At 44.6% G+C, this 10403-nt stretch overlaps 1 pseudogene; it reads left to right on the top strand.

Annotated features, from left to right (window-relative positions):
* The first annotated feature begins 8172 nt into the window (after positions 1-8172).
* LOC102812681 overlaps positions 8173-10403 on the top strand; it is a 9733-nt pseudogene continuing 7502 nt past the window's right edge.

Raw genomic sequence — 10403 nt, 5'->3', positions numbered from 1 at the left:
GAATGTGATTGTAGCTTGACTATATGGCAGCAGTTGCTGACTCTTCTTGGGTAATATAGGGAGAGAGAGAGTTCCCCAAAGGTAGAAGGGGAGCATAAAACAGCAAAGCAGCACCAGCGGGGGAAAAAACACAAGAAAAAAAACACAAACCACTTCAAAACAGCAACAACAAGAACTACAGTGGATACCGCCGTCTCTAATCACAGAAAAGGCAGAGGAGGGAGAGAAGAAGAAGAAGAAAAATCTGTAGCCTAATATGAGTATGACTGTAATGTCCTCTCTTCAGCTTCTTGCTTTAAAAGATGCCTGAGAGATTTCAAGATGCCACTGTTGGTTGTTATGCTATACCTCAGGCTTTAATTTAATTTTTGGCCTGTTTTGTTTTCAAACTCTCTTTCCCTCTCTACAGCCCTGTCCTGTCCTTTCCCGTATTTAAAAACAACAACAACAACAACAACAAACAAACAAACAAACGTTCAGGGTCTGCTCTTGGGTTGAGTATCTGTGCGCACGCATGGCAGAAGAACCCACCAGTGAGGGTGGGGGTGTCCACTCATTCAGGTGCCCCCTCTAGTCACCAGAATGGAGGTGTGCAAACAGTGGGGGTGCCAATGACCAGATACTAAAAATAAAAGAAAGAATATCAGAACAATGCAAAACCAACAAAGTGTATTGTCCACCTTTGCTCCAAGGGTCCCGCGGTGTTTTTCCATAGTGTTTCTGCTTCCCCACTTGGTCTTGCCTTTTGGACTCGCCCAAGATGTCGGCTCTGCAGCAGATTCAAAAGTACGTGATTTCTTGCTTCAGCTTCAGGTTCTAGTAGCTATAAGCCTTCAAACTTTTAAAATATTCCTAGCTCTGTGGTTCTAAGTTTTGGAGCTCTGCACTGGATCTGCTTTGCCTGGTGTTCTGTGGTATGGCTGATGGTGAACTTTGGAATGGGTCTTGGGCTGACGCGTATAGTGATCTCCTCTCCTCCCTGCTTATGTCAGAGGAGCTCAGACACTACCCTGTGCCATTTTGAAAACCTAACCACACATTTCACTGGTGTGGTGCTATAGGATAAGCACTTGACCGCAAGGTCAGTTTGACCTGCAAGGTCAATGGTTAGAACTCACCAGCTGCTCCTCAGAAACCTTATACAGGGTCGCTGTGGGTCGCAACCAACAACAACAATAATAAAGGAACCAAGGTACAGAGAGGTTAAAAAAATTTGCCTTTTTGTGTTGTTGCTGGGATTTGAATTCAAATAGTCTGTCTCTAGAGTTCACACAATTTAAAAACAATTTTAGAATGTTCCCATCACATGTCTCTGAGTCAAAGTTACCACAAACCATTTCTAGAATCAAGTAGAATGTATGTTAAATAGAAATAGATTAATTAAACAAATATGAAAGACTGATAATACCCAGATTTGAAAATGGTGTGGGGGAAATGAGTACTCCCAAACTGTATGTACTATGAGTGGGGGTAAGGAATTCTGGTAGCATAATGATTACAAGTCGGGCTGCTAACCTCAAGGTCAGCTAGTTCGAAACTACCTGCAGTTCCATGGGAGAAAGATGAGGCTTCCTGCTCCCGTAAAGTTTTACAGCCTTGGAAACCCTGTACAGGGTTGCAATGAGTCGGAACCAACTCCACCACCACCATGAGTGGGGATACCAATTGGGTACAGCCTTTTGCAGAGCAAATTTGGCAGTGTTTATTAAAATGTTAACTGCCCATGCCCTTTGTCCTAGCAATTTCACTTTGATATGGTCTATCACATGTGAGGTCTTACATTTGCATAAAGACAGGACAAGATTACTCATTATGGTATGGTCTTTATTGGGAAACACTGAAAATAACTTACATATGCATCAGTAGGGGAGTCCTTAAATGAATTATGACACCCATAAGCCAATCATTACAGTGGTTAAAACAGAACAAGGAAGCAGACAAAACGTTACTTATGGCTAATGTGTCAGACTGCAAAGTCTTTTGAACTGTAAGGGTCAGTGGTTCAAGTTCACTATCTTCTCCTTGGAAACCCTATACACAGGGTCGCGATGGGTAGGAATTGATTTGACAGCACTTAACAACAACACAGAATATTTGAACAACTTAATTAACATCCTGTTTGCCATTAGGGAAACAAACCAAATATCCTAAGCTCATAGCACTGTGCTTCCCTTCTCATTATAATGACATCTGTGTGACTCCTTCTCCCTCCACCTCCCTTGGCAGACACATGTAGTTGCTTACAGTCAACAAATCCTACATGTTTTATTAATGTTTGTTTTTTTTATTGTGAGGTTTACATGTGAGCTTTACACTCATCCTGTCATATTTCATTTTATTGCAATGATTACAATCCCCTCTATGCATCATCAAATAACCAAAGTGTACACCACACAGGCCCACCACACACACCCCCCTCCCGGGCCACCAGCACACAACCCTTCTCCCTCCCTGAGTCCGATATCTCCAGCCACTCTATCTGTCCACATCTTCGTCTATGTCTCCATCCCTGGCGTCACTGCTTCTCTGGGTAGGGCCCCGCTCTCTGTTCGTCTCACTTAATGGTCCCAGGGACCACCACTCCTGGGCTGCAAAATCAATCACTCTCCTCCTTTTGTCAAAAACCATCTACCTTTATATTTCCTACCCTCGTAGTCAGTCCTGATGGCAATTATTCACTATTGTACCACAAGATTCTTTCTTATCCCCATTTCCTTTCGCCAGCCTGGTCCCAACAGATTGGAAATCATTCAGTGGTGATTCTACCTTCCCCCGCCCCATCTGGAACTAGGCTCCCTCTTGAAAGCTTGTAAGCCAGTCACTTTTTGCCTTTATAGGCCCCCCATTTTGGGTAGCCAATGTCTAAGTTTCCCATCCCTGTCAACCCTGTAGACCGAGGGGGTGGGAGTGATCCTCACTGTAAAGATTTATTCCCTTTTTTGAGATACTACATCCATAAGTATAGGTAAAAGTCATCAAATTGTAGTAGATTACTCTTTTTTTTTCCCTCTTCTTCTTTCTTCTTCAAGTCGAGTTCTGATCATCCAGCCATCGAAACCAAGTCAAGTGGTTACTATCTGCAAGTGTGGGTGTTCTTGTGCATCTCCCCTCATATCAGCTGGACCCTTCATTCTCTGCTCTAGTCCTCTGTGGCCATGTCAGTTCCTCTGGGCCCAGGAGTCCCTGGGTCTTGCCATATTGCTGGCCATACAGGTCTCCACCCTGGTTCACAGGGGTCTATTGAATGTGGTTAGGCCATATGCTTTATTTTTCATTTAAACAACCAAAGGACACGTTTTACAAACTAGCCACCCCACCTGTCAGTACACAGCCTTTATTGTTCCATGAGTCTAGAGTCCACAGCTGCTCTTTCCATGCTATCGCCTCTGCCTCCGTCTCTGGTGTTGCTTCTTCTCTGGTTAGGATCCACGTTCTGTTCATACTCTTCTTTTTGCTGGCCCTAGAGTCCTTTGTTCCTTGAATGTAAGATTAACTACTCTCCCCTTTTTGTTACACATCTTCTACCTTTACAATTGTGACAGTCATAATTAGTCATGATAACAATTACTGCTAAATCAAAAGAATCCTATCCCCATCTCCTTTTACCTGACTTATCTAGACAAGATGGAAACTATTCAATGGGAATTCTACTTTCCTCCGCTTGCTCTGAAACTAAACTCCCTCTTGAAAATTTGTAAGCCAGCCATTTTGTGCCTTTGTAGTGCCCCTCCCCTCATTTTAGGTAGCCAATGTCTGAGTTGCCCATCCCTATCAACCCTGTTGGGATATGTTTAATACTTGATTTGAAGACTCAATTCCCTCTTGGTTGGCATTTTGTGCTACTACATTTGTAAAGTAAGGTCAAGTTCATCAAATTGTAGCAATTTACACTTGCTTCCTGTATCAAATTTCTTAATCTTCTCTAGTCGAGTTTTTTCTTCAAGCTATCAAAGCTGGGTCAAATTGGGATTATCTGCAAGTTTGAACATTCTTGTGTGCCTCCCCCCACTCGTGTGAGGTGGTCAGTTTACCCTCAGCTCTAGCCCCCAGTGGCTAGGTCAGTGTCCATGGGCTCAGTGGTTCCCAAGCCTCTCCAAACTTTGGACCAACCAGCCCTCCTTCATCTCTCATTTCAAGGTCAACAGGAGTCTATAGAACATGAGCAAGTTCAGCCCCTGTCTTTATTACTATCTTTCACTGACTTCCACTCGCAAGAAGACCAATGTGGTCACCAGTGAGTTCACAAGCCTGCTCGTGTGTTCCCTTTGAGCTTAAGTTGGGAGGGGGTTTGTCCTGAAGTGACTTGATGGCTTGCCTTGATGACTCCCAGGCGAACAGCTTGCTTGTTCTTGTAATATGTGACTCCTTGTCTAATAAGGGTTCTGATCAATGAGTACCTCTCATTTGGTCACAAGAATTAGGAGTTTGTTATGACCCTGATGAAAAGGGAGCAAATGAAAAACAGATCAGAGGCAGAGTGCTATGAGCGTGTGTTAGTGCATTCATTTTTCATGCTATGTAACATATTACCATAAACTCAGGGGTCTGAGACAACACACATCAAGTGGAAGAATCCAGTCATGTGAGACCACATATTGTATGATCCCACATATATGAAATGTTCAGAATAGAAAGATTTATAGACGCAGATTGTAGCTTAGTGGTTGCCTAGGGTTTGGGGACCAGGGAGTGACTCCTTATGGCCAAGAGTATTCTGTGGTGGAGTAATGAAAATTATCTAAAATTGATTGTGGTAATGGTGGTACAACTCTATGGATATACTAAAAAACATTGAATTGTACATTTTAAATGTGTGGATTTTATGGCATATGAATTCTATCTCAATAAAACTATTTAGAGAACCCAAAAGCCAGGGGAAATCTCTGCTGTCTGACAAGAAAAAAACTCCAAGACATGCTATGCTAGTGAAACAGTCTTAAAGAACATGGTGCGTGTGTGTGCGTGAGTGTTCCGGGAACAGCAAGGAGGCCATGTGAGTGCAATGAGGGAGAATGCAGTTGGTACTGGGGCAGAGGGGTCAGAGTGAGCAGGGGGCATCATCCCTGTGGGACTATCAGCCCCTAGCCCTCGGTGTGCTAAACCCTTGTTCCTGGCCACTGTTCTGCAGCCTCTTGTCCCAAATTTCGACTCTGTCCTATATAGGGTTATGACAAGTAGGAATCAACTCTATGCCACACAACCATGAGGCAAGAGTTCTCTTTGCAGTCCATCTGGAAAAGTTCTGTGTGCAGGTACACTTATCTCTGGAGCTGGCTGTTGTGTCTTCTCTTTGAGGATTATCAACAAGCAATGGTCAGTGTGCTAACACTTCCCTTCACCTGGCCTCCCTGCCTCGGTACACTTGGTCCTGGGCTTTTACCTCCCAACTGAAGCACCCACCATCAATCCTTGCATCTGTTTTTTAGAGATCCCAGCTAATCAACTCCAAACTGTTTGCCACGGCGGTCTCTTCAAAGAGATAATGGGAAAATGGAAAGTCAAGAAAGGAGACTCTCATTTTTGCTCTACATAGTCATATATTGGAGTCCTGGTGTGGCACTGCAGGATAAATGCTGGACCGTGAGGTCGATTTGAGCCACAAGGTAAGTGCTTCAAACTCACCATCTGCTCCTTGGAAACCTGATACAGAGTCGCTATGAGTTGGGACTGACTCGACAGCACTTAAGAACAATAACATTTGTATTTACGTGAACTTGAAATGATAATGTAGTATTTATTACTTGAGTAAAGTCAAGATATTAAAAATGATGATAGGACTAAAGCATAAAAAGAGAGAGTCATGGAAAGTCAACAAATGATTGTTTTGGCAGCATGGGGAGGCGAGTGGTCTCGTGTTGGTTTGTCATGTGTTTTGAAGCCTTGCTCTAATAGAAGCCCCCACCCAGTGACAGACCCCAACAGCTCCTCCACTGGGCTTACTCCTTACAGCCCTGTCCCCTCCTTCCCAGCAGTCTTGAGGAGCCTTTCATTAAAGGACAATTATGGGCTCATTTGTCACTGTCTCATGCCTTGTCCCCACTCATCTTGAATCTCCAGGAGCTAAAAGCTTCCTGCTACAGCTGCTTCCTCAGAAAATGAGCCCCCAATTGTACACCTAGTTCAATTCCTGGGTTCAAATCTTGGTTCTGTCATATAATTGCAGTGTGACTTTAAGCAAATTAGTCTCACGAAGCCTCAGTTACCTCATAATATGAGGGTAAAATAGTATTTACCTTGTGAGGTTGTTTGGTGTTTGAATATATCTGAGACACAACATAATCCTTGAGGTAAGTGTTCATTGGCAATTGCCAAACTTCATTATTAATCTCCTCTTTCAAGGAACCCTGGTAGCTCAGTGGTTAAGTGCTCATCTGTTAAACAAAAGATTGGTGGTTGGAACTCACCAGCAGCTCCACAGGAAGAAGATGATGTAATATGCTTCTGTAAAGATTGGTGGTGGTTGTGGGGTTGGTTTTGACTCATAGCAACCCTGTCTGTATGGGGTTTCTGTGGCTGCAAATCATCATGGGAGCAGAAAGCTTCGTCTTTCTCCCACAGAGTGGCTGGTAGATTTGAACTGCTAACTTGACTCGTAACCCACTATACCACTAGAACTCCTTTTCAGTTCTGGAAACTAGCTCAGTAAATGAGCACCCTGTAAAACAGAGATAAAAAGACTTGTTCTCTTTGTGCCACAGGCTGGTTTGCAAGAAGGACTTAGATTAGGCACCAAGGAGAACGTCCTAATATGAAAAGTTAGTGGATCCCAGAAGTGGAAGGAGAGAGATTGAGGAAAACTGGACTCTGTTAATAGGAGAACCTGGTACCGAAAACATTTGGACTACTGAAACATTAAAAATTTTCTGAGCCACACTGGTGGGGTGCTAGTTGAGAAAAAAAGAGAAGATGTGTTTTTCCCGACAGTATTTAGTGTGTCTGAGAGGAACCACATGACGTTTACAAGATTTTCCTGAAGAGATGGATGACCGGCAGTTTGATTCTCCAGCCCAGCAGGTCCCAGCCGGACAGGATTGGGACGGAAGAGAGGCTGATGAGAACTAAATGAGACAGGTGCTGAAGAGTGGTCTTTGCCAATAAAAGAAATTTACTATTTGAAATTGGCAATGTGTTTCCAGGAAGTGGGAGAGGGGCTGTGAAGGGGTAAAGTCTCTTCTGTAACAACTCCATTAGCTGGAGGCCCCTGGAGGAGGGGTAGTGGGGGACTAGGGGAAGCCAGATGCTCAGCAGTGGCTTGTCCCTGGGACCATGTGGCAGTTGGTTTAATGGGGTACTTCAGATGCAGAAATCTAGCATGGGTTCAGAAGACTGGATTGGAGTGGTGGTCATCCAGTTTGAGCTGTCGTCAGAATCCCCTGTGGCTATTGTTATAACAGGTTGCACACTCTCAGCATTTCTGATCAGTAGGTCTGGGTTGTGCACTGAAAATTTGCATTTCTCACACATTTATAAATGATACTGGAACACATGTTGAGATGCACGAAGCACTGGACTGCTAATCACAAGGTCAGCAGTTCAAACCCACCAGCAGCTTCCATGGTAGAAAGATGAGACTTTCTGCTCATGTAAAGATTTGCAACCTTGGAAACTATTGAGTCAGAATAGACCAAAGGAAGTGAATATCGCTTAGATGAAAGGGTTCCTGGTGGCTCGGTGGTTAAACGCTCAGCTGTGAGTCAAAAGGTTGACAGTTCAAACCTACCAGCTGCTCCACAGCATAAAGATGGGGCAGTTTGCTTCCATCGAGATGACAACCTTGGAAATTCTGCTCTGTTCTACAGTGTCACTATGAGTCAGAATCGACTTAATGGCAACAAATCTAGTTTCTGGTTTTGCTCTAGATGAACCTTCAAGGCTCCCTCTGACTATAGGATTCTGGGGCCAAGTCCACCTGAGCCCAAAGGAAGTAGGTTTGCTGAAGAAGGAGGTGCCTGAGTTGAGTTTGACGCAGGCATTATCCAGGTTTAAAAAAAAAAAAAAAAAGAGAGAAGCAGGGAGAATTCCAGGCAAAGCCAGCAGTATTGTGTAGGCTGAGAAGAAATTGTTCTCTCTCTACAGGTGCCTGGGTGGGGCAGGCGGTGGGAGCAGAGGTGGGGGCAGTGGGCAGCCTCCAGATCACAAGGGGCCTTGAACGCCAGGCTAAGGAACTTGGCCATGATTCGGAGGGCCAAGAGCATTGCTGAGGGATGTGAGCAGGAGAGTAAGAGGATCAGAGTTGCCTTTCAGAATGATTTCTCTACAAATTAGGGGTACATGAGAGATTCAGGTATGATTATTTATGCCTATCGAATAGATGAGAAAATTAGGTGCAGAGAGGAGAAATGACTGCCCAATTCCATGACTCCAAAGTGGCAGAGCCGGGAACCCATCCAAACCCACATGGGTTTGGAGCAGGGAAAATGGACTTTAGTTCTGGCTATGCCCTAACTCACTGAGCCACCCTCTCTGGGTCTCAGTGCCTGATCCATAAGCAGGGGTCGCTGTCCACCCTCTCTTGGCCACCTGGGAGGTCCAGTAAATAAAGGGACAGTTTATTACAAATGTAGTTTTAATGATAGTGTGGTGCTGTGGGTTAATGTGCTGGACTGAAAGGTCTTTTTGAACTGCAAGGTTGGTGGTTCAAGCTCACCAGCAGCTCATTGGAAACCCTATACATGTTCGCTGTGAATCAGAACCGACATAACAATAATAAGAAGGCAGCTCAGGAGAAGCCCCGAGAAATCATGGGAATGGGGCCGAGTAGGGGGTTATGCCCTCCCAGAGGGGCCCAGAGCTCTGTCTCCACTTTATGTTGACAACCATGTCCCCAGAGTCACCAATCCAAGGTAGAGAGGGGCGGTAGCCCCTTCCCACCCCCCTGTCAGAGTGCAGCCCCACATGCTCCTCTGGATCTCTGTAGGCATTAATGAGACATGACATTTGGCCGGGGGGCTGGGGGGAGAAGCGCGGGCAGAAGGACCATTTTTTTACAGGGATCCAGGCCACGAGAGAAGGTTATGAAAGGGGTGGATAGTCATCAGCATCGTGAGTGAAATCCAAGTTATAACAGTATCTTCACCCTCACAGCAGACTTGCTGTTAAGTGCCATAAGTAGAGTCCAACTCACAGCCACCATATATGACAAAGTAAAGCTGCCTCTGGGCTTCCTAGGCTGTAATCTTTAGGGAAGTCAATCACCAGGCCTTTTCTGTAGAGGAACCTCTGGTGAGTTCAAACCACTAACCTTTCCGTCAGCAGTCAAGCACTTAACTGTTGTGCCACCAGCTCTGGCAGGCCTCAGAAAACCAGGCCCATTGCTGTGGAGTTAGTTCTAACTCACAGAGACCCTACAGGATGGAGTGAAACTGCCCCATCGGGTTTCCAAAACTATAACTCTTTGAACAGACGGCCTCAATTTTCTTCTGTGGAGTGGCTGGTGGGTTTGAATGACTGACCTTTCAGTAAATAGCCAAGTGGTTCTTAAACTTTCTATATCATAGATCCCTTGAGAATTTGATGGGAGCTCTAAACCCTTCCCCCCAGTAAAAAGTAAGTTATTTGCATAAAAATCCAGTTTTCCTGGCAGACAGAAAGATGTGGCAAAGATGTCGAAGCAGAAGTGGCACGGCATGTTTGAGGAAAAGTGACAGCAAAAAGGTGGGAAGTGGCTGATGACAAGGCCGATAATTCAGGATGCTTTTGACTCCAAGTAACAGAAAACATAAGTGGAAGTGATTTAAGCAATGAGTACATTTTATTATCCCACATAACAAAGTGTCCAAAGGTGCCTTTGGGGTTGATTAATTCTGTGTGGCTCAATGACATTATCAAAGACCCAGGTGTATCCATCTTTCTGCTTTGCCATCCTTGGCTTGTGCCCTCATGATCTCAGAGGGCTGCCAGAGTTCCAGGCATCACTTATTATCAACATGATGATATTAGGCAGAAGAATGGATATTATGCTTTCCCATGGTGCCTTTGCTTTATCAGGAAGGAAATCTACCTTCAAAGCCTCATGTTTCCCCACTGTGTGGCAAGAACACCTCTAACAAAATCCCTGGCAAGAGAGTGGAATAGCTATAATTGGCTTAGACCAATTTAGATTCACCTCTTCTGAGATGCTTGGCTGCTAGATATGAACAAAACCAGGAAGAAATGAGGGCAATGTGGGCCGTGGTTCAGAACATCCAAAGTCTTTATTGGGAAGGAAATGAAGGGGTTTTTTCACAGGAAGTTCTGGTTTAAAGAGATCACCCTAGTGTCCCGAATGGGGATTTATCCGAAGTCAAGGGCAACTTGAGGAAACTGCAGCAATAGATGAGATAAATCCTAGATTAAGGATGGGGCAGGAGTGGAGGGGGTGGGTGCGTGGGAGTGTGAATTTCTACATTTGGTAATCGTATATA

This window comes from Chrysochloris asiatica, unplaced genomic scaffold (genome assembly GCF_000296735.1).
Source record: "Chrysochloris asiatica unplaced genomic scaffold, ChrAsi1.0 scaffold00121, whole genome shotgun sequence".
NCBI lineage: Eukaryota > Metazoa > Chordata > Mammalia > Afrosoricida > Chrysochloridae > Chrysochloris > Chrysochloris asiatica.
This window is presented reverse-complemented; position numbering and strand designations above follow the sequence as displayed.